General features: G+C 49.9%; 3 long non-coding RNA genes across 3 annotated transcripts; 2 read left to right on the top strand and 1 right to left on the bottom strand.

Annotated features, from left to right (window-relative positions):
- The first annotated feature begins 2,432 nt into the window (after positions 1-2,432).
- Positions 2,433-5,497, top strand: LOC140422360 (uncharacterized). Its single transcript, XR_011947408.1, has 2 exons — positions 2,433-3,008; positions 5,131-5,497. It is a non-coding gene; the product is annotated as an uncharacterized lncRNA (long non-coding RNA).
- A 3,585-nt stretch (positions 5,498-9,082) lies between these two features.
- Positions 9,083-17,761, bottom strand: LOC140422353 (uncharacterized). Its single transcript, XR_011947399.1, has 2 exons — positions 17,490-17,761; positions 9,083-11,143 (listed from the first exon to the last, which is right to left on the bottom strand). It is a non-coding gene; the product is annotated as an uncharacterized lncRNA (long non-coding RNA).
- A 72-nt stretch (positions 17,762-17,833) lies between these two features.
- On the top strand, positions 17,834-20,870 carry LOC140422369 (uncharacterized). Its single transcript, XR_011947416.1, has 2 exons — positions 17,834-17,990; positions 19,539-20,870. It is a non-coding gene; the product is annotated as an uncharacterized lncRNA (long non-coding RNA).
- Positions 20,871-22,459: the final 1,589 nt, after the last annotated feature.

Here is a 22,459-nt window from a genome sequence, read left to right as displayed (position 1 = left end):
TACTTGCCGATGGCCGGTGATGTTTTCTGGCAGAAGACCTTGTCGGCCAAGAGGGTCGTGTCCAACCTCCATGTGGGGCATTGGGCTTGGCCCGTCTCCAACCTCACATCCATGTAATGTGGAGCGTGGTCTGAGATTACAATCATGGATTATTCCGCTCTAGCTATTTCTGGAAGCACCGATTTCCCCACAACAAAGAAGCCGATGCGAGTGTAGACCTTGTGTACTGGTGAGAAGAACGAGAATTCCTTCTCATCCGGGTGTAAGAACCGCCAGGGATCCACTGCCCTGTCTGCTCCATGAACCGCCAGGGATCCACTGCCCCCATCGGCTCCATGAACCGCCAGGGATCCACTGCCCCCGTCTGCTCCATGAACCGCCAGGGATCCACTACCCCCATCGGCTCCATGAACCGCCAGGGATCCACTGCCCTGTCTGCTCCATGAACCGCCAGGGATCTACTGCCCCCGTCTGCTCCATGAACCGCCAGGGATCCACTGCCCCCGTCTGCGCCATGAACCGCCAGGGATCCACTACCCCCATCGGCTCCATGAACCGCCAGGGATCCACTGCCCTGTCTGCTCCATGAACCGCCAGGGATCCACTGCCCTGTCTGCTCCATGAACTGCCAGGGATCCACTGCCCTGTCTGCTCCATGAACCGCCAGGGGTCCACTACCCCCATCGGCTTCATTAAAATGAATGTGTTGCCCAGACTGTTGTACCCTCTGCAAATGCTGCCTATACTGCTGTCAACCAGAGTCATTAAGGAAGTTAATGGGATGATTAGTACATTTATCTGGAACAAAAATAAACCTTACCTCAAGTTTGTTAAGCTCCAAATACCAAGAGAGGGGGAGGGGGGGGGGTCTCCCAAATATCAGGCTTTATCAATTGGCCTCTCATCTTAGGTTCACACGGAATTTGGTTAGGATAGACCCAACATCCATCAGGCTCGATATGGAAGCAGGCCAGTCAGTTCTCCCTCTATCCAAAACTGGCACAGACTGATTACGGAATGTATCCCATTGGAATTTCTAATGTCTACTTCATTCTAAGTCTGATGCATTTGTTAAATTATGAGACCCCTATCTCAAATACATGGGCTCCAATCTGGCTGACTTGCTCCTCCAGGGCTTTCCATCAGTGAATTCAATTCAACTGAGCCCAGAGTAGGGCACAGTGAGGCACAGTGGTTAGCACTGCTGCTGCATAGAGCCAGGGTCGCAGGTTCGATTCTTTGAGTGGCTGTCTGTGTGGAGATGCGCTTTCTCCCTGTGTCTGCGTGGGTTTCCTCCGGGTGCTCTGGTTTCCTCCCACAGTCCAGAGATGTGCAGGTTAAGTGGATTGGTCATGCTAAATTGCCCCATAGTGTCCAAAGATGTTAGGTTAGGTGGGTTGACGATGATCAATGCACTGGATTATGGGAATAGGGTGGGGAGTCTGTCTCGGTGAGTGCTTTTTCTGAGGGTCAGTGCAGACTTGATGAAGCGAATGGCCTCCTTCTGCACTCCAGAGATTCTGCGTCATCTCTGTTATTTTAATTTGACTATGCTGTTCGTCTGTTTTGTAATATTTTGGGGTGTGCATTATTACCCTTCTGTTTTTATATAATCTTACCCTCTTTCCCCACTCACTATGTTAACCTGTTAACTGGTTGTTCAATTGATCTGGCATTTCACAGAGCAGCTCTAGTCCAAAAAATATCCTGCTACAAATTAATTCTCAATGTGTTGCTTGTATTTATGCGGCAATATCAGTTGTTCTACACTATACCCATTTTCCATCAATATTTCTGTTAGTCTGTTGCTGCATTCATTATTTAAAAAAGTTTTAAAAACAGAACTAAATAAATATTAAAAGTCCATCCAACTCATCCTTGAACATATTCAGTGACTCCCAGACTCCACTGGTCCCTGTGGAAGAGAAAGCCAGAGACTAACAACCCTCTGAGGGAAGAGATAACTGGAAATATAGAAATAGGGACAGTTCAATATTACACAACCATAAATAATAATCAATGTATTTTATTACAGAACCATAATTATCTAATCTGTACCATTTAAAAATACTAGACATATCTGTCTCATATTAATTTACTGTCCCTTAAATGTCAGCCATCTCCTGGGGAAACCAGCCTTTAATTGTGAACATTGGGAAAGAGACCATCCTTTTAGCCAGACAAATAAATGTATCAAGCTGAGGGAGCAAAGGATGTCAATGTCTTTAAGAGAGAGCGAGAGACCTGGGCCAAGCTTTCCAGAATCTGCACCCTCCCTGGATTCATTTCCTTTCCCTTCAGTTGCTGCAAGTGACCAATTGAAGGTGAGAATGAGAAAAGAAATGGAAAGGGGGAGAAAAGAAAGTGTTTTACTCACAGATGTTGGAGACAGGAGGAAGTTTCACCTCAACGTCCGCTTTGTGACGTCACGAGAACCCCTGAATCAGCCAATAATAATAATCACTTGTCACAAGTAGGCTTCAATGAAGTTACTGTGAAAAGCCCCTAGTCGCCACATTCCGGCGCCTGTTCGGGAGGCTGGTATGGGAATTGAACCGTGCTGCTGGCCTGCCTTGTTCTGCTTTCAAAGCCAGCAAATTAGCCCTATGCTAAACCAGCCCCAGAATCACTCTGTTCAACAGTGACGTTTTGGGGTCTCAGTGCGCAGACTCGGCACGCGGACACGGAGCCCCACCCCCACCAGTTTTCACCCCGTACCTCCTCGAGACAAAGGTTTCCAAGAAACCGGCTGACGGCTCCAGCCAGAGCGAGAAGCAGCTCGGTGATCTCCCCCTGGCCCAGGAATGCGCATGTGCCAAGGAAGAGGGGAAGTTGCGTATGTGCATGGGAGAGGCCGCCTCCTGACCTTCCTTCTGAGGTTTAGACCATTGGAAAGAGTTGTGGAACCGGAAGGACTCTCGTCCTCCAGCCAATCAGCGCGCGGGCTTTGTGTGACTGAAGATTGAGCTTCACACAGACTGAAACCTCCTCCTGTGTCTCCAACATCTGTGAGTAAAACACTTTCTTTTCTCCCCTTTCCATTTCTTTTCTCATTCTCACCTTCAATTGGTCACTTGCAGCAACTGAAGGGAAAGGAAGTGAATCCAGGGAGGGCGCAGACTCTGGAAAGCTTGGCCCACGTCTCTCTCTTAAAGACATTGACATTCTTTGCTCCAACAGCTTGACACATTTATTTGTCTGGCTAGAATGGAGGGAGTGTCTGTGGAATGGAAATTACAGTTTTGGGGGAAACAAGATGGAAAATAATATTCCATAAAAAACAGAATTGTCTTTTCTGAATTTCTATCCTGTACTGAGTAATGAATTTTGGAATCTCCTTTTACAGGATGTTTCAAGAGGAGGATTTACAGACAGAAATCTCAAACCAGACATCATGTCAGCATCTGGTAGCACGGTAGCCTTGTGGATAGCACAATTGCTTCACAGCTCCAGGGTCCCAGGTTCGATTCTGGCTTGGGTCACTGTCTGTGCGGAGTCTGCACATCCTCCCCGTGTGTGCGTGGGTTTCCTCCGGGTGCTCCGGTTTCCTCCCACAGTCCAAAGATGTGCGGGTTAGTTGGATTGGCCTGATAAATTGCCCTTAGTGTCCAAAATTGCCCTTAGTGTTGGGTGAGGTTACTGGGTTATGGGGATAGGGTGGCGGTGTTGACCTTGGGTAGGGTGCTCTTTCCAAGAGCCGGTGCAGACTCGATGGGCCGAATGGCCTCCTTCTGCACTGTAAATTCTATGAAATCTGCCAAAGACATTCAGATTCACAGAGCCTGAATATCATTGGCCTTTGAGTCTCGAGGGAGAAATGCTTGTTTTGACTACTTCAAAAGATTTTAATCATCAGTGTGACTGAAAGAGCACTGAGACACACACCAAAGTGAGAGTGTTCCAGTTAACTGACTGTGGAAATAACTTAACAGCCTGAAAAAACATCACACCATTCATAGCAGGGAGAGACCATACGTGTTCTGTGTGTGTGAGCCAAGCTGTCTACTGATTGCCAAACCTGGCGAGTCACGTAAACACCTGCCGAATGGAGAAACCATGGAAATGTGGGAACTGTGGGAAGGGATACAAAGCCCCGTCCGAGCTGGAAATTCATCGACGCAGCCACACTGGGGAGAGGCCGTTCACCTGCCCTGAGTGTGGGAAGGGATTCGCTCGGTTATTTAACCTTCAGTTACACCAGCGAACTCACACCCGGGAGAGGCCGTTCACCTGCTTTGAGTGTGGGAAAGGATTCACCAAGTCATCCAACCTGAAGTTACATCAGAGAATTCACACTGGAGAGAGGTCATACATCTGCTCTCGGTGTGCGAAGGGATTCATTGATTCATCCACTCTAAAGAAACATCAGCGAATTCACACCAGGGAAAAGCCGTTCTCCTGCTCTGAGTGTGGGAAGGGATTCGCTCAGTCATCCCACCTGCAGACACATCAGCGAATTCACAATGGCAAGCGGCCTTTTATTTGCTCTGCGTGTGGGGATTCCCTCAGTTATCCAACCTGCTGTCACACCAGCGGGTTCACAGTGGGGAGAGGCCTTTCACATGCTCCATGTGTGGGAAAACAGTCATTGATTCATCCACTCTGCAGAGACACCAGCGAGTTCACACCGGGGAGAGGCCATTCACCTGCTCTGAGTGTGGGAAGGGATTCGCTCAGTCTTACCCCCTGCAGACACATCAGCGAATTCACACCGGGGAGCGGCCTTTTACTTGCTCTGCGTGTGGGAAGGGATTCACTCAGTCATCCCACCTGCAGATACACCAGCGAGTTCACAGTGGAGATAGGCCGTTCACCTGTTCTGTGTGTGGGAAGGGATTTATTTGTTCATCTGAGCTGCTGAGACACCGGGGCAGTCACACTGATCAGAGACATTTTAGATGCTCTGACTGTGGTGTTAATTGTATCTGTTGGGTTTCAGTATCCACAGTATTGATTGGATGGTTACTTGAGCAAATATAAAGAGCCATTCTTCATGCCCAGTGGGCACTGCGGGGGTTGGGCTGCATCATTGACTCACAAGATAACATTTTAGTTTCAAGTTTTATAACTTTACTTTGGTAATTTGTTTTTTGTTTCACTGCCCAGTCAATGTTCTTGTTTGTTTTAAAGGAGCAGAAAGAGACGCTGACTGACATCAGGTGGTGACAGGTGGTGTATAAATGGAACATTTCACTCTGTGAACAAATCCACACCAAATAGAGATTTAGTCCACCCTAAGACTGGATTATTAATGGAGGTTCGAGCCCACACCAAACTGAAAGGTGAAGAAAAATACGCCACCATTTATAAAGGGGGAGATCAGGAATCAAAACCTCCATTCTGTTTACAGACCAGTCGTGAGAGGAGAAATCAGGGCTGTTTAAATTAATTCCCCTCCTTTCTGTAACAAGAAACACTTACAGACATGGAGTGGAGTGGGGTCAGGAGGTATCTACCTGTAATGTTTCACTCTGTGAATAAATCTATACCAAGTACAGATTGGCTCCAATTTCTTCCTTCACCATAAAGCTCTCAGGATTATAACATGGGAACACAGAATGCCTGCCGGATGGTGAAGGTTGGAAAATAACATTTCAGACAGAATCTTACAATCCCAGTAGTTTTTGTGAGAAATAACTGAAGCAAGTGGAAATTGTCAGGGTCTGATTACCCGCTGCTGTTCTTGGAGTCTGAGCCATACGACCAGTGGAAGAATGAAGTGGAGATGTGGACACGGGTTACGTCCCCACCAAGGAGGAAACAAGGTCTGGCCTCGGCATTCTCACTTCCTAACAAAAGGAAAATCAGAAGCAAAGTATTCTGGGAGCTGGGCTCCCATTGGTTGGATCCTGATTAAAGTTTGGATTTTCCATGAGGGTTTTGTTGATGAGGTTTACAAGAAAGATGATCTATTGGATGTCTATGATGCACAGTTGGACTTGGACAGATTGTGAAGGAGGGTGAAAACATCTTTTGCAGATCCAGATATCACAACAAAAGACAGAATTGGAACAGCATTAATAGGTGAATGAACCCCAGGAATGACTGGGGAACAATTAACAGGAGTTTCAGGTCCGACTGAAAATATCATTATGAGATGAACTGCCCAAAGTGGAAAACCAGGGTCATCAACGTGACACATGGCAGAGTGAATTCTGAGGCTGAAGGTGATGATGATCAATCTGAAGGAATTGTCTTCATCACAAGGAGCTTTGGTCCAGTATTTTATTTGGCGAATGGAAAGTCCCCAAGCCAAGCAGTTTCTTCCGGTCCTGCTGTGTTGAGTGCGGATAGGCCTCCACTGAGTATGCGGATTGGACCATCTTGTATGATGTGTGCATAGGGGGCTGGTACTAATGCCCCGTCTGTGGAGGTTGGTCAAGCAGGGGCCCTGGCCGGTTCTGAACCTGTTAAGTGTGGACACTCTTTCCTGGGAAGGTTGAAAGCAGGCAGCTGTTGGGTTGGGTTTGAGACCAGGTACTTGTTTGCAAATCCAATGATTCCCATTCATTTGCCCAGGTGGAATTTGCGTTGACATCCTGAGTGGGAGGATTTTTCCAGATTGGCCTTCTTGATGGGAGACATACTTTGGGTGGGCTGAATACACAGTAACATACATAGAAAATAGAAGCAGGCGTTGGCCATTCAGCCCTTCGAGCCTGCTCAACCATTCATTATGATCATGGCTGATTATCAAGTTCAATAAGGGTAAGACGTCTGGTGGTGGCGAACGCACATCAGGTGGCTCTCCACCCAAACAAATCCAACAGAGGCAATTTATCGGGAATTCCGGTTTAAAAAACCGGAGAACTGAACACCCTACCCCCCTCCCCACACACACGCGGGGGGGACAAATGGAGAATGGTGCTGAAAAGGGAGCTAAAAGCCATGAAGGAGGCGTTCAGGACGGAGTTCCACACAATGATGAAGGAGGTGATGTCGGAGACGACAAACACAATGCAGCGAACCATCGAAGGCCTGGGAAGGAAGGTGGAGGCCCAGGGGAAAACAATCCTGGAATTGGAGAAAGCTCCCTCGGACCAGAGCGACAGGATTGGAGCTCTGGAAACTGAGGTGAGAAGGTTGGTGACAGCCCAAGGGAGCCTAAGAGGGAAAGTGGAGGACCAGGAAAACAGGTCCAGGCGGCAAAAGGTCAGAATAGTGGGTCTGCCAGAGAGGATAGAGGGTGGGTTAGGTGAGGTTATGGGGATAGGTTGGAGGTGTGGGCTTAAGTGGGGTGCTCTTTCCAAGGGCCGGTGCAGACTCGATGGGCCAAATGGCCTCCTTCTGCACTATAAATTCTATGATTTTATGAATAACCTGAGCCTTCCCTCCATATCCATTGATCCCTTTACCCCAAGAGCTGTCTAATTCCTTTTGAAATTACACAAAGTTTTGGCCTCAACTATTTTCTGTGACAGTGAATTGCAAAGATTCCCCACTCTCTGGGTGAGGAAATTTCCCCCCACCTCAGCCCTAAAAGGTTTACGGCTTATCCTCCAATTATGACCCCCAGTTCTGGACTCCCTCACCATCGAGAACATTCTTTCTGAATCTATCCTGTCTAATTCTGTTAGAATTTTGTAGGTCAGGCTGGTTTCTATTGATGTGGTCCGATCAGTATGGTCGGAGAGGCTGTTACGATCCAGGCAGTATGGTCGGAGAGGCTGTTACGATCCGATCAGTATGGTCGGAGAGGCTGTTACGATCCGGTCAGTATGGTCGGAGAGGCTGTTACGATCCGATCAGTATGGTCGGAGAGGCTGTTACGATCCGATCAGTATGGTCGGAGAGGCTGTTACGATCCGATCAGTATGGTCGGAGAGGCTGTTACGATCCGGTCAGTATGGTCGGAGTGGCTGTTACGATCCGGTCAGTATGGTCGGAGAGGCTGTTACGATCCGATCAGTATGGTCGGAGAGGCTGTTACGATCCGATCAGTATGGTCGGAGAGGCTGTTACGATCCGATCAGTATGGTCGGAGAGGCTGTTACGATCCGATCAGTATGGTCGGAGAGGCTGTTACGATCCGATCAGTATGGTCGGAGAGGCTGTTACGATCCAGGCAGTATGGTCGGAGAGGCTGTTACGATCCGATCAGTATGGTCGGAGAGGCTGTTACGCTCCGATCAGTATGGTCGGAGAGGCTGTTATGATCTGGTCAGTATGGTCGGAGAGGCTGTTATGATCCGATCAGTGTGGTCGGAGAGGCTGTTCCCAGCTTTTCTCGGTGGCACCACGTGTTTCCAGGATTTTACTCAGATTTTCCCATTTTGCAGAACTATGAGCCGGGGCCTCCTCGACCGATTTCTTTAATTCCACCGCCAAGCTTTGGTGATGTTTCTCTAATCCGGCCACCACAATGCGGTCGCCGTTGCCGATGGCTGACGATATAGTCGGCAGGGGAGAGGGAGAGCCCGCCCTTGCCACCTTGTTACTTGCCGAGCCCTGCGACACCTCAGAATCTGAAGAGTAATCGCACCTTTCTTGTTTTTCCCCTCCCTGGGCATTTTCAGTGGGTTTGTATCTTCACCAATCAGGTTGTTGGGTTTGGAAGTTCCCGTAAGCGTCTGTTGTACCTGAAAATCTATATTTAGAACTTGAGTGTCCCCCTCTCCTAAATACGTCACTGAAGTCCCCCAGACTCACATTTCTGTCCTCGGCCTGCTGCAATGTTCCGGAGAAGCCCAACACAAGCTGGACCAACAGCCCTTCATCTTCTCATGAGGCACTTTACAGCCTTCTCAACTCAACACTGAGTTCAACAACTTCACACCCTGAACTCTCTCCTCCATTTTGATTTGTTTTTTTGCCGAGTTCCAGTCTGCATCTTGTTTTCATGTTTTTTGCTTCCAGACAGAGTTGTCCTTTATTCTGCCATTAACACTTACTCTGGACCAATGCTTTGATTCTTTACTACAACCATTACCTCTCCCTTTGCCTTTTGTTCCAGGATATTTTTGACATTTAATCTCACCCACACTCTAACCAATCCCTGACTGATGGATCTGTGTGTCTATTCGGAATCCTGGATATCCGTTATCCCTTCTCAGTTCCCAAATAACAGAGGTCAAGTCTGTGCTTTTTGGCAAAGTCCACTTGGACTTTATTTGTCAGCTTGTGCCACTGGTAAACATGTTTTCAATACAAAATTTAGAAAGTTTTCAACTAGCCCTGCAGCAAGCTAGTCAGATTGATTGTCTTTAGCGAATACAGTCGTGAGTTTTCATTCAATTACAGATCGTAGTAATTCTTCAAATCATAATACACAGGATGAAATAACTAAGTAATTTAAGCAAAATAAAGACGGTGAGTGGTAAAAGCAAGCAGCAAAGGAAATAGGTTTCAGAAATATAGATGGGGTGATCCCAGGATGCGTTTTTCCATCCCGGTTTGTGATTTTTAAGGATATTGTTATCTTAATGTCTCACCTTTTTACTTCTGATTGGCTTTAACTAATTTATAATTACTCGATTGGCTTTAACTAATTTATAATTACTCAATTCGGCCAAAATGCCTGTCCCTCAATTTAAGAGATATTGTATTTAAATGTACTGGTGCAAATTTTCCATTCCATCGCTTGCCAAGTTTCCAAATTATCCACACCTGCATCTAACATTAATTGAAAAACACAGTTTTGATTAAGACATTATCACCCTAGACTGGCTGTTACCACAGAAACCGGACTACTCGTTCTTAGGATAGCAGCACCAGTTCTTACGATACAATGGGGCCTTTTAGTTAGTTGACATCACTGACCTTGCAGATGTGAAACCTAAGAAATTAAAATGTATGATCTGGATTAACCCTTAGTGGATTCCCAGCTATTGTTGCACTCAAGTAATGCTGAAATGAAATGAAAATCGCTTATTGTCACTGGTAGGCTTCAAATGAAGTTACTGTGAAAAGCCCCTAGTCGTCACATTCCGGCGCCTGTTCGGGGTGGCTGTTGTGGGAATTGAATCGTGCTGCTTTGGTCTGCTTTAAAAGGCAGCTACTTAGCCCTGTGCAAAACCAGCCCCTAATATGCTTAATATGATTATAGTTAATTATTCTTAATCAGTTCTCATTTAACCCTTTTACCTCTATCCACTTGTGGATCATTTCAGTGGATATGTTCTCTCCCAGGCTCAAAGAGCATCAGCCGAGTGGAAACAAACCCAGTGAAACGGGCCAATCCAGCAGAAAGAAACCCTCTAACTTCACTCGCTGTCAGAATGAACATGGTTCGGTCCTGGATGTGATTAACAGCAGCAATAACAGCAGAATCCAACCCCTGTCATCACGTGTGAACTCCTTGGTGTTTCAACAGATAGGATGACCGAGTGAATCCCTTCCCACACAGAGAGCAGGTGAATGGCCTCTCCCCAGTGTGAACTCGTTGGTGTCTCAGCAGCTGTGATGAAACACAGAATCCCTTCCCACACTCTGAGCAGGTGAACGGCTTCTCCCCCAAGTGAACTCGCTGGTGTGCCCGCAGGTTGGACGAATCTCCAAATCCCTTCCCACACTGAGAGCAGGTGAACGGCTTCTCCCCAGTGTGAATTCGTTGGTGTTTCCGCAGGCTGGATAACTGAGTGAATCCCTTCCCACACTGAGGGCAGGTGGATGGCTTCTCCCCAGTGTGAATTTGCTGATGTGACTTCAGGTTAGATAACTGAACGAATCCCTGCGCACACACAGAGCAGGTGAACGGCCTCTCCCCAGTGTGAATGCATCGATGAGCTTCGAGCCTTGATGGGAAACTGTATCCCTTCCCACAATCCCCACATTTCCATGGTTTCTCCAAATTTTGGGTCTCCTCGTGTCTCTCCAGGTTGGACAATAGTTGAAGCCTCGTCCACACACAGAACACGTGTACGGTCTCACCCCGCTGTGAATGGTGTGACGCTTTTTCAGGCTGTGTAACTGGTTCAAACTCTTTCCACAGTCAGTGCTCTGGAACCCACTCGGGTGTGTGTGTCTCGGTGCTTTTCCAGTCACACCGACGTTTAAAATCTTTGAAGCTGACAGATCCGGCAAACATTTCTCCTTCTAGATTCAAAGGCTGATGATATTCAGGTCCCAAGGAATCAAATGACTCTGACAGATCCCAGATGTGACATTTGCGACTTCGGTCTGTAATTCCTCCTCTTCTAATCTCCTGAAAAAGGAGTTATCCCTGTCAGTACAGGATAGAAATTCATAAACAGACAATTCTAGTTTCTCTGGAACATTCTTTCCTCTCTCATTCCCCAAAAGCTGTAAATCTCCGTCCCACACACTCTCCCTCCATTCACTGTATCTAATATTCCCCCTCCCAATTCTCCTGAAGGTGCTGATTCAGGCTGATTGACATCCCTGCTCACTGCTTCCTGTCCTGGACACAGAGATCATAACAAATAGGAGCTGCAGTCGGCCATTCGGCCCATCGAGTCTGCTCAACCATTCAATGAGCTCATTGCCGACCTACCTCAGCACCATTTTCCACACTATTCGCCATATCCCTCGCTATCTTCAATATCTAGAAACCTATCAATCTCTGTCTGGAAAATACGTGATGACTGAGGCTCCACAGCCCTCTGGGGTAGAGAATTACGGCAGAATGGTAGCACAGTAGTTAGTACTGCTGCCTCACAATGCCAGGGTCCCGGGTTAAATTCCAGCCTTGGGTCAATGTCTGTGTGGAGTTTGTACGTTCTCCCCGTGTCTGCGTGGGTTTCCGCCGGGTTCTCCTAGATGTACGGGGTAAGTGGATTGGCTGGCTAAATTGCCACTTCGTGTCCAGGGATGTGCAGATTAGTTTATGGGGTTGCAGGGATAGGGTGGAATATGGATCCGTGCAGGCTCGATGGGCCTAATGGCCTCCTACTGCACTGTAGGGATTCGAAGAATTCCGAAGCAGCACCACATCCTCGAGTGAAGAAATCCCTCCTCATCTCAGCTTTCTCTCCATTTTCCTGCCGGTTCCCCACAATCCTCGACCATCTCGTCAATCAGAAATCTGTCGTGAAGCGGGCGCGGGAATAGCTGCTTTCCGCAGGTTCTGGTTCCACTCGCCGAGAATCCGTCATTTATCCCGATTGCCCGGCACTCATCTACCTCATCCTGAATTAATATTTGTTGTCATGTCCCTCGAACGCTTCGGATTAGGTTTGGTAAGATTATGCTGAAAAACATCAAGAAATCCGTTGATAAAAGAGCACAGGCGGATTCAGCGGGGCTGGAGCCGCCTTTTCAACATGGCGGCCTGACCCTCAGGAGGTCTCTCGACCCCGCGCTCTCCGGGACTCTCTCAGAGGCGGTGAAAATGATGACTGCCGACATTCTCCGTGTTGTTGACCAGAGGCTGAGTGAGCTGACTCAATATCTGTGAGCTCATGAGGCCGAGCTGCAAAACACCATGAAGAGGCTCGATGATCCAGAGGAGAGAATCCTGAATGTTGAGCAAGATGCCTCCTTGGCGAAGGCAACAATTCAATCCTTGGAAAACCGGCCGAGTGACATGGGGGACTCCTGGAGAACCGAGGGTCAGAGAAATAACATCCGAGTCGTCGGCCTGCCAGAAGGTGTGGAGGGTGAGGCTCCCGTTAGGTTCTTCGAGGACCGGCTGCCATGTTTTCTCAAGCTGGATGTGAAGCCTGGGCGTTTCAAATTAGAAAGGGCACATCATGGACTTCCAGTAGCAGCCACGGAGTGAGTGGGCGCACACAGGGCGGCTCAGCCACGGAGTGAGTGGGCGCACACAGGGCGGCTCAGCCACGGAGTGAGTGGGCGCACACAGGGTGGCTCAGCCACGGAGTGAGTGGGCGCACACAGGGCGGCTCAGCCACGGAGTGAGTGGGCGCACACAGGGCGGCTCAGCCACGGAGTGAGTGGGCGCACACAGGGCGGCTCAGCCACGGAGTGAGTGGGCGCACACAGGGCAGCTCAGCCATGGAGTGAGTGGGCGCACACAGGGCGGCTCAGCCACGGAGTGAGTGGGCGCACACAGGGCGGCTCAGCCACGGAGCGAGTGGGCGCACACAGGGCGGCTCAGCCACGGAGCGAGTGGGCGCACACAGGGCGGCTCAGTCACGGAGTGAGTGGGCGCACACAGGGCGGCTCAGTCACGGAGTGAGTGGGCGCACACAGGGCGGCTCAGCCACCGAGTGAGTGGGCGCACACAGGGCGGCTCAGCCACGGAGCCAGTGGGCGCACACAGGGCGGCTCAGCCATGGAGCCAGTGGGCGCACACAGGGCGGCTCAGCCACGGAGTGAGTGGGCGCACACAGGGCGGCTCAGCCACGGAGTGAGTGGGCGCACACAGGGCGGCTCAGCCACGGAGTGAGTGGGCGCACACAGGGCGGCTCAGCCACGGAGTGAGTGGGCGCACACAGGGCAGCTCAGCCACGGAGCGAGTGGGCGCACACAGGGCGGCTCAGCCACCGAGTGAGTGGGCGCACACAGGGCGGCTCAGCCATGGAGTGAGTGGGCGCACACAGGGCGCTCAGCCATGGAGCCAGTGGGCGCACACAGGGCGGCTCAGCCACGGAGTGAGTGGGCGCACACAGGGCGGCTCAGCCACGGAGTGAGTGGGCGCACACAGGGCGGCTCAGCCACGGAGTGAGTGGGCGCACACAGGGCGGCTCAGCCACGGAGTGAGTGGGCGCACACAGGACGGCTCAGCCACGGAGTGAGTGGGCGCACACAGGGCGGCTCAGCCACAGAGTGAGTGGGCGCACACAGGGCGGCTCAGCCACGGAGTGAGTGGGCGCACACAGGGCGGCTCAGCCACGGAGTGAGTGGGCGCACACAGGGTGGCTCAGCCACGGAGTGAGTGGGCGCACACAGGGCGGCTCAGCCACGGAGTGAGTGGGCGCACACAGGACGGCTCAGCCACGGAGTGAGTGGGCGCACACAGGGTGGCTCAGCCACGGAGTGAGTGGGCGCACACAGGGCGGCTCAGCCACGGAGTGAGTGGGCGCACACAGGGCGGCTCAGCCACGGAGTGAGTGGGCGCACACAGGGCGGCTCAGCCACGGAGCGAGTGGGCGCACACAGGGCGGCTCAGCCACGGAGTGAGTGGGCGCACACAGGGCGGCTCAGCCACGGAGCGAGTGGGCGCACACAGGGCGGCTCAGCCACGGAGTGAGTGGGCGCACACAGGGCGGCTCAGCCACGGAGTGAGTGGGCGCACACAGGGCGGCTCAGCCACGGAGTGAGTGGGCGCACACAGGGCGGCTCAGCCACGGAGTGAGTGGGCGCACACAGGGCGGCTCAGCCACGGAGTGAGTGGGCGCACACAGGGCGGCCCAGCCAGGGAGTGAGTGGGCGCACACAGGGCGGCTCAGCCACGGAGTGAGTGGGCGCACACAGGGCGGCTCAGCCACGGAGTGAGTGGGCGCACACAGGGCGGCTCAGCCACGGAGTGAGTGGGCGCACACAGGGCGGCTCAGCCACGGAGCGAGTGGGCGCACACAGGGCGGTTCCTGCTCGAAGGTGTTGGTTTTGTCCCTTTTTGCCTGAGTTCCGGGTACATTCAGTGGTAATGTGGAGCGAGAGTGCAGGGCAAGAGGTTCTCCCCTGGATGGGCATGTTTATGGGCTATCAGACCCGGCTGAAGACAGGTAAAGAGCTGGTGAAAGAGTTGGGGAGACTCTTGGCGCTGTTCCAATTACAAAGAAGGGGGTGGGGGGAGGGGGGGGGGGGGGTCATTGACAACGGGCAAACTGCAGATGGAGCAACTGATGGGCTTCATTAAAGAGGAGATTGGGCAGCAGAGGGAATGCAGAGCGACTGGTCGAGGCGATTGAGGGGGCAGTGGCACCACTTCGCGGGACCCTGGAACGGTGAGAAAGTGCCTCGAGATGCAGGGGGTGATGATCCGGGAAGTGGAGAAGGTGGAGACCGATCAGAGTGACCGTATTGTGCTGTTGGAGGTGGAGGTGGCGATCCCGAGGGAGTTGTGTAAGTCACTGCTGCCGAGGGCGGAGGAGCAGGAGAACAGGTCCAGGTGGCAAAATCTGTGGATTGTGGGTCTGTCAGAGGGAGTGGAGGGAATGAGTGCTACGAACTAGATCGCCAGGATGCTGGCATCATTGGTGGAGGAGAAGGTGTTGGACAAGGCCCCAGAGGTGGATCAGGCCCATTGGTCCCTGAGACAGAAGCTGAGAGTGGGGGAGCGGCCGTGGGCAGTGATCGTGCGGATGTAGAAGTTCCAGGACAAAGAAAAGATCCTGCGGTGGGCCAGGGCACGGCAGGACTGTGAATGGGAGGCAAACCGAATCAGGATATATCAGGACATTGGAGGGGAGCTGGCCAGGAGGCGGGCGGGGTTCAACAAGGCCAAGGCAGTGCTGTACCCGATTCGGGGTGCTGTACCCGGCCAGACTTTGGGTGACCTGTGGGAACCGGGAATATTATTTTGGGCCGCCGGAGGAGGTAAATGACTTTATCAAGGAACATAAGCTGGGGGAGAGCTGAAAGGTGACTCTTGAGTGGAGGAGTTCTGTCCGTGAAAGTTGGAAGTGGAGCGATTACCCCCCCCCTCCCCCGACTTTTGTTGTGTTTTGGGTATTTTTTCTGGACGTGTTGGTATTTTCAGTCTTTACTGTAGTCCGGTGCTTGTTGCACATGGTCACGTTTCTACGAAAGGTCAATGTAGGTTGTATGGAGGCTGGGCTTGGGGCCTTCGGGTGGGAGTTGCCATGTTAGCAGGTAATGCCAGTGAATGGAAGTGTAGTGAGGCAGGGGGGGGTGGTGGTGGGGGCACGGCGACGTGGGAGGTATGGAGGATGGGTTTGGTCATGGGCAAGGTGGGGGGGCCATCTTGGGTGGGCCCGGTTCAATGTGGGGATGGGGGAGGGGGTGGTAACCCAATGGTGATGTTGGCGGACACTAGAGGGGGGTGGAGGCGTAAGCCTTTGGTGAGAATCGTGACAGGGAACGTCCGCCGACTACATGGGTGGGTCAAGAGGTCCTGTATGTTTCCACACCTGAAGAGTTTGGGAGCGGAGGTGATTTTCTTGCAGAAGATGCATCTCAGGGTGAAATGTCAGTTGAAAATGAAAATCGCTTATTGTCACAAGTAGGCATCAAATAAAGTTACTGTGAAAAGCCCCTAGTCGCCACATTCCGGCGCCTGTTCGGGGAGGCTGGTACAGGAATTGAACCGTGCTGCTGGCCTGCCTTGGTCTTCTTTAAAAGCCAGCGATTTAGCCCAGTGTGCTAAACCAGCCCCACGAGACTGAGGAAGGGATGAATGGGTCAAGTGTTTCACTTGATTGGAAGTCAAGGGGGTGGCCATTTTGTTGAGCAAGAGAACAGGGTTTACGGGGGCCAGAGAGGTGTTGGACCTGGGAGGTTTGTGATAATGAGTGGGGCGTGAGAGGGGACGGCGGTGGTGTTGGTGTCTGCGCCCAATTGGGATGATATTGGTTTTGTAAAGAGGTTACTGGGAGCGATTCCGGACCTGGATTCTCACCAGCTGATCATGGGAGTGGATTTTAATTGCGTAATGGAGGTGAGATTGTGGAGATCGAGCCCCAAGTCGATGGGAAGGTTGAGAATGATGAAAGAGTTGGGGGGGTTCATGGAAAGGATCGGGTTGGTGTATCCGTGAAGGTTCGTGAACCCGGCAGAGAGAGAGAAAATAATCCTTCTTCTTGCATGTGTATAGGGTGTATTCCCGGATTGATTTTTTTGTAGTGAGCTGGGCGGTGCTTGAATCTACAGTGCAGAAGGGAGGCCATTCGGCCCATTGAATCTGCACCGGCCCTTGGAAGGAGCACCTCTTGGAAAGAGCACCCTACCCAAGGTCAACACCTCCACCCTATCCCCATAACCCAGTAACCCTACCCACACTAAGGGCAATTTTGGGCACTTAAGGGCAATTTATCATGGCCAATCCACCTAACCTGCACATCTTTGGATTGTGGGGGGAAACCGGAGCACCCGGAGGAAACCCACGCAGACACGGGGAGAATGTCCAGACTCCGCACAGACAGTGACCCAAGCTAGGAATCGAACCTGGGATCCTGGTGTTGTGAAGCAACAGTGCTAACCACTGTTCTACCGTGCCACCCATATCACATATCCCCAGCCTCCTCTGCTCCCAGGAAACTCCCAACCAGGCTCTCTTCATCGCTGAAACGCCCAGGCAACATGCTTATGAATTTCCTCTGCATCCTCTCCTGTACCATATAATCTGTACCATATAACTACACGAGACTGTCTCTGTGCTATATTAATTCACTATCTCCTTAAATGTCAGCCATCTCCTGGAGAAACTAGCCCTTTAATTGTAAACATAAGGAAATAGACCATCCTTTTAGCCAGACAAGTTAATGTGTCAAGCTGAGGGAGGAAAGGATGTCAATGTCTTTAAGAGAGAGAGGGAGAGAGAGAGACCTGGGCCAACCTTTCCAAAGTCTGCACCCTCCTTGGATTCACTTCCTTTCCCCTCAGTTGCTGCAAGGGGAGAGAAAAGAAAGTGTTTTACTCACAGATGTTAGACAGGAGGAAGTTACCGTCTTTGTGAAGCCCCAGTGTTGCTCATTGTTCAGCTTCCGCATTCAGACAACGGGGGAGCTGATTGGATGGTGGAAGAGAGTTCTTCCGGTTCACCAACTCTTCCTATTGGTCACAAATTTACTGCTCACGCACGTGAATCCGTGGTGACGTCTCAGGGTTCCAGTGCGCAGGCCCGGCGCGCGGACATAGCAGCTCCGCCCCACTCATAGTTCCTTCTCCTCCAGACAAGATTTCCAGACAACCGGCTGACGGCTCCGGCGAGAGCGAGAAGCCGCTGGGTGATTCCACCCCCCCCCGGCACGGGACTGCGCATGTCCAAGAGAGAGGAGAGGCTGCGCATGTGCGAGGGAAAGCCCAGCCCCTGACCTTCCTGTGAGGTGTTGGCCAATGGATAGAGTTAGGACCGGAAGGACGCTGGTCCTCCAATCAGCGCGGGCTTTGTGTGAAAGGAGATTGGGCTTCACACAGCCTGAAACGTCCTCCTGTCTCCCACATCTGTGAGTAAAACATTTTCTTTTCTTCCCCTTTCCATTTCTTTTCTCATTCTGACCTTCAATTGATGACTTGCAGCAACTGAAGGGAAAGAAAGTGAATCCAGGGAGGGTGCAGACTCTGGAAAGCTTGGCCCAGGTCTCTCTCTCTTAAAGACATTGAGAAGTCTTACAACACCATGTAAAAATCCAACAGGTTTGCTTCGAATCACTAGCTTTCGCAGCACTGCTCCATCTTCAGCCCCTTCCATTCACCTGAGGAAGGAGCTGTGCTCCAAAAGCTAGTGATTCGAAACAAACCTGTTGGACTTTAACCTGGTGTTGTAAGGCATCTTACTGTGCTCATGACAGACCCATGATCATCACTTCCTGTCAGAACACAGATCATAACAAATAGATGCTGCATTCAGCCATTCAGTCCATAGCTAACTCATCCTTGAATATTTTCAATGACCCTCAGATCCCACTGGTCCCTGTGGAAGAGAAATCCAGAGACTACTAACCCTCTGAGGGAAGAGAAGACTGGAAATATATAACGTAACTGCATACATTATTACACAACTAGAAACAATAATAAATGTACTTAATTACAGAACCATAAATATTATATTAAATATGTACCATATAAAAACATTAGACATATCTCTGCCTGATTTTAATTTTTTTCTTTCTAAAAGTAAATTTAGAATACCCAATTCCTTTTTTCCAATTAAAAGGCAATTTGGCATGGCCAATCCACCTACCCTGCACATCTTTGGGTAGCATCTCCACATCATGGCTTAAAGACATTGACATCCTTTGCTCCCTCAGCTTGACACATTTATTTGTCTGGCTAAAATGATGGTCTCTTTCCTAAATTAAAGAGCTGGCTTCCCCAGGAGATGGCTAACATTTAAGGCAGTGGGCAGCATGGTTAATCTCTGCTGCTTCACGGCACCGAGGACCCGACTTCGATCCAGGCCCCGGGTCACTGTCCGTGTTGAGTTTGCACATTCTCCCTGCGTCTGCGTGGATCTCACCCCCACAACCAAAAGATGTTATGGGCAACAAGTCGGAAAATGGAGAGAAAGCTGAGATGAGGAGGAATTTCTTCACTCGAGGATGTGGCGAAGATCTGGAATTCTCTACCCCAGAGGACTGTGGAACCTCAGTCATCAAGTATTTTCAGACTGAGATTGACAGGTTTCTCGATATTGAACATATCGATGGGGGATAGTGTGAGAAAATGGTGCTGAGGTAGATCGGCCAATTAGCTCATTTAATGGTTGAGCAGGTTCTATGGACTGAATGGCTGAATGCAGCTTCTATTTGTTATGATCTGTGTTCTGACAGGAAGTGATGATCATGGATCTGTCAATCAGCCTGAATCTGCACCTTTAGGAGATTTGGAAGGGTTAAGATCAGATATAGCAGAGTGAGAATGGAGGGAGGGTGTGTGGGATGGAGATTTACAGCATTTGGGGAAAGAAAGAACGTTCCAGAGAAACTAGAATTGTCTGTTCTGAATTTCTATCCTGTACTGACAGTGATATTTTTTGTAAATTGTTTTTACAGGATATTAGAAGAGGAGGAATCACAGACAAAAATTGCAAGCGTCAAGTCTCGATCTGACAGTCACTCGATTCCTCTGGACCTGAATACCATCGGTCTTTGAATCTGGAAGGAGAAATGTTTGCCCGTTCTGTAGGCTTCAAAATATTTTAAACATCAGTGTGACTGGAAAAGTACCGAGACACACACACCTGAGTGAGAGTGTTCCAGAGCACTGACTGTGGAAAGAGCCTGAATCAGTTACACAGTCTGAAAGAATATCACGCCATTCACAGGGGGGAGAGACCATACATGTGGGTTCTGTGTTGTCAAGGCTTCAGCTGATTGTCAAACCCGGCGAGACACAAAGATTCAAAATATGGACAGACCGTGGAAATGTGGAGATTGTGGGAAGGGATACGGAGCCCCTTCTGCACTAGAGGCTCATCGGCGCATTCACACTGGGGAGAGGCCATTCACCTGCTCTCAGTGTGGGAAGTCATTCACTCAGTTATCCCATCTGCGGACACACCAGCGATTTCACACTGGGGAGAGGCCGTTCACATGCTCCCAGTGTGGGAGGGGATTCAGTGATTCCTCCACCCTGCACAGACATCAGGCAGTTCACACTGGGGAGAAGCCGTTCACCTGCTCTCAGTGTGGGAAGGGATTCACTCAGCTATTCCCGCTACAGACACACCAGCGAGTTCACACTGGGGAGAAGCCATTTTCCTGCTCTCAGTGTGGGAAGGGATTCAGTTGTTCATCCAACCTGCAGGCACACCAGAGAGTTCACACTGGGGAGATGCCATTCAACTGCTCTCAGTGTGGGAAGGGATTTACTCAGTTGTCCAACCTGGAAACACATCTGAGAGTTCATACTGGGGAGAAGCCATTCACCTGCTCTCGGTGTGGGAAGGGATTCAGTGTTTTATCCAGCCTTCAGAGACATCAGCGGGTTCACACTGGAGAGAAGCCGTTCACCTGCTCTCAGTGTGGGAAGGGATTCATTCAATTATCCAACCTGCAGACACACCAGCGAGTTCACACTGGGGAGAGGCTGTTCACCTGTTCTCAATGTGGGAAGGGATTTTGTGTTTCATCACATCTGTTGAGACACCAACAAGTTCACAATTGATTGCTGGGATTGGATTCTGCTGTTCTTGCTTGTGCTCTCAATTACCTTGAGGACTGCATTTTGTTCATTCTGACAGTTGGTCAGTGGGGATTGTTGGAGGGTTTCTTTCTGCTGGACACTCCGGTTTCACAACTTTGCCTCCAGTGGGTTGATGATATTCAAAACTTGTTGCGAATACCAGGCTTTAAATTGCACAATAAAAGAATCACAGAGTGAAAGGGCTTTTGTAAGTTAAAAGATATATAGTTCCCATTTCTGTTTGGAATCCCCTAAATCATGCTGTGTTGCCATGAAGATGGGCTGTGGTGGTTAGCTGGCTCTTTTGTTTAATGTATCTAAGTGCTTCTGACAGAAGTAAACTAACAGGTTATGAGGGGCAAGCTGTCTGAGATGGACGGGGAAAGTAATGGGAGATAGTGAACAGATAATAGTTAAGGAATTATTACATATTCAAGGGCCAGTTAGCTCAGTTGGCTGGATGGCTGGTTTGTGATGCGGAGTGACTCCAATAACATGGATTCAACTCCCATATCGGCGGAGGTTATCCATGAACCTTGCCCCTCATCTGAGGTGTGGTGACTCTCAGGGTAAATCACCACCAGTCAGCTCTCTCACTCAAAGGGGAGAGCAGCCTATGGTCCCCTGGTCCATTGGTGACATTCATTTATTTTTAAAAATAAATTTAGAGTACCCAATTTGTTTTTTCCAATTAAGGGGCAATTTAGCGTGGCCAATTGACCTCCTCTGCATATCTTTTTGAGTTGTGGGAGTGAGACCCAGGCAGACACTGGGAGAATGTTCAAAGGTGACTTTCATTTCACATGAATGCAACAAACAGGGGCTGGTTTAGCACAGGGCTAAATCGCTGGCTTTGAAAGCAGACCAAGGCAGGCCAGCAGCACGATTCAATTCCCATACCAGCCTCCCTGAACAGGCGCTGGAATGTGGCGACTAGGGGCTTTTCACAGTAATTTCATTTGAAGCCTACTTGTGACAATAAGCGATTTTCATTTCATTCATTTCAAATATAGATTTTCTTTTAATAATATTTTATTAAGGTCTTTGAAAATTTTTATAACAGTAACATAAACAATGACATCAACATGGTAAAATAAACATTCCCCCCCCACAACCCAATCTTCACACACCCCAACCATACAACAACAACCCCCCCCCCCCCCCCTGGAATACTGCATCTGCTGACATTTTAATTTTCCCCGAGAAAGTCGACGAAAGGCTGCCACCTCGGGGTGAACCCTGACATTGACCCTCTTAAGGCGAACTTTATTTTCTCGAGACTGAGAAACCCAGCTATGTCACTAACCCAGGTCTCCACACTCGGGGGCTTTGAGTCCACGTACTGAAGGTTCCCGAGGCCGAGTTCCAAGGAAATGACTGTCAAAGGAGCCAGAGAGGGTAACGCTTCTACAGACTGATCACCCACATGAAGTTGTAAAAGGCAATGTCTGAAAGTTTCTTTGAATAAACCTTTTAAATTCAATATCAAGAGAATTCTGCCTTTGCCTTAATTGCCTTGTCTGAACCAAAGTGAATTTTTTAAATGGTATGATGGGGGTGGCTGAAATCAATTGAGTTCCAAATAACAAGTTCAGAAAACATAAATCTTCAATTTAAAAACTTGCATTTGTATAGCACCTTTCACAACCACCGGACGTCCCAAAGTGCTTTCCAGCCAATGAAGTATTTTTAAAGTGTCGTCACTGTTGTAATGCAGGAAACGCAGCAGCCAATTTACACACAGCAAGATCCCACAAACAGCAAATGATAATGAGCAGATGATCTGTTT

The sequence above is a fragment of the Scyliorhinus torazame genome, chromosome 5 (genome assembly GCF_047496885.1).
Source record: "Scyliorhinus torazame isolate Kashiwa2021f chromosome 5, sScyTor2.1, whole genome shotgun sequence".
Lineage (NCBI taxonomy): Eukaryota > Metazoa > Chordata > Chondrichthyes > Carcharhiniformes > Scyliorhinidae > Scyliorhinus > Scyliorhinus torazame.
This window is presented reverse-complemented; position numbering and strand designations above follow the sequence as displayed.